This window comes from Bombus affinis, unplaced genomic scaffold (genome assembly GCF_024516045.1).
Source record: "Bombus affinis isolate iyBomAffi1 unplaced genomic scaffold, iyBomAffi1.2 ctg00000877.1, whole genome shotgun sequence".
Taxonomy (NCBI): domain Eukaryota; kingdom Metazoa; phylum Arthropoda; class Insecta; order Hymenoptera; family Apidae; genus Bombus; species Bombus affinis.
This window is the reverse complement of record NW_026109415.1, coordinates 12,740-15,000: the sequence shown is the minus strand read 5'-3', so window position 1 is coordinate 15,000 and position 2,261 is coordinate 12,740.

The following is a 2,261-nucleotide window of genomic DNA, read 5'->3' as shown; positions in this document are numbered from 1 at the left end:
GCAAATTTTTATAGAAACCGTTATTGTTCGACGTCGTCTAGCCGAACGTAACGGTTTCTTTTTATTTTTTTAAAAAATTTTTTTCCACCGGACCTAGCTGACTGGGACGTTGGAACTTTGAAATTTCTCTCGTCCCGGTACGAAAAGGCCGAACGTTCCTTTCGAAATAATTTCTCAAAAAGCGTTACGAGGTATGGAAATTTTTATAGAAACCGTTATTGTTCGACGTCGTCTAGCCAAACGTAACGGTTTCTTTTTATTTTTTTAAAAAATTTTTTTCCACCGGACCTAGCTGACTGGGACGTTGGAACTTTGAAATTTCTCTCGTCCAGGTACGAAAAGGCCGAACGTTCCTTTCGAAATAATTCCTCAAAAAGCGTTACGAGGTATGGAAATTTTTATAGAAATCGTTATTGTTCGACGCCGTCTAGCCGAACGTAACGGTTTCTTTTTATTTTTTTTTTAAATTTTTTCCACCGGACCTAGCTGACTGGGACGTTGGCACTTTGAATTGTTTCGCACTGCTCCAAAAGTGCCGAAAGTACCGAAAGTTCCTTTCGCATTAATTCCATAATAAGCGTTATAAGGTACGTATATTCTGGCATAAATCGATATATTCTAATTAAATACATCGGGATTAAGCGTTAATTTTGTTCTTGAAACGTTCTAAAAAGTTTCGAATTGCACATTGGGACATGGAAAAATTTCCGTATCGAACACGTTTTTTCGAGTTATCTCGCTTAAAAGTGTTACAAGGTAGGAATATTTTTGCATAAATGGACGTATCTCGACGTTTTACGTCGGGATTAAGCGTTTATTTGGTCGCTGGAACGTTTTCTAGAAACGGAACTATGCGACGGGACGTTGGGACTTTGAAGAAGTTCGGCCGGTGCGAAAAGACCGAAAAGGTTTTTTCGAGTTATCTCGCTTAAAAGTGTTACAAGGTAGGAATATTTTTGCATAAATCGACGTATCTCGACGTTTTACGTCGGGATTAAGCGTTTATGTCGTCCCCAAGACCTTCTACAAAGTTTCGATTTTTTCGTTGGGACTTTGAAAAATTTCCGTATCGAACACGTTTTTTCGAGTTATCTCGCTTAAAAGTGTTACAAGGTAGGAATATTTTTGCATAAATGGACGTATCTCGACGTTTTACGTCGGGATTAAGCGTTTATTTGGTCGCTGGAACGTTTTCTAGAAACGGAACTATGCGACGGGACGTTGGGACTTTGAAGAAGTTCGGCCGGTGCGAAAAGACCGAAAAGGTTTTTTCGAGTTATCTCGCTTAAAAGTGTTACAAGGTAGGAATATATTTGCATAAATGGACGTATCTCGACGTTTTACGTCGGGATTAAGCGTTTATTTGGTCGCTGGAACGTTTTCTAGAAACGGAACTATGCGACGGGACGTTGGGACTTTGAAGAAGTTCGGCCGGTGCGAAAGGACCGAAAAGGTTTTTTCGAGTTATCTCGCTTAAAAGTGTTACAAGGTAGGAATATTTTTGCATAAATGGACGTATCTCGACGTTTTACGTCGGGATTAAGCGTTTATTTGGTCGCTGGAACGTTTTCTAGAAACGGAACTATGCGACGGGACGTTGGGACTTTGAAGAAGTTCGGCCGGTGCGAAAAGACCGAAAAGGTTTTTTCGAGTTATCTCGCTTAAAAGTGTTACAAGGTAGGAATATATTTGCATAAATGGACGTATCTCGACGTTTTACGTCGGGATTAAGCGTTTATTTGGTCGCTGGAACGTTTTCTAGAAACGGAACTATGCGACGGGACGTTGGGACTTTGAAGAAGTTCGGCCGGTGCGAAAAGACCGAAAAGGTTTTTTCGAGTTATCTCGCTTAAAAGTGTTACAAGGTAGGAATATTTTTGCATAAATGGACGTATCTCGACGTTTTACGTCGGGATTAAGCGTTTATTTGGTCGGTGGAACGTTTTCTAGAAACGGAACTATGCGACGGGACGTTGGGACTTTGAAGAAGTTCGGCCGGTGCGAAAAGACCGAAAAGGTTTTTTCGAGTTATCTCGCTTAAAAGTGTTACAAGGTAGGAATATATTTGCATAAATGGACGTATCTCGACGTTTTACGTCGGGATTAAGCGTTTATTTGGTCGCTGGAACGTTTTCTAGAAACGGAACTATGCGACGGGACGTTGGGACTTTGAAGAAGTTCGGCCGGTGCGAAAAGACCGAAAAGGTTTTTTCGAGTTATCTCGCTTAAAAGTGTTACAAGGTAGGAATATTTTTGCATAA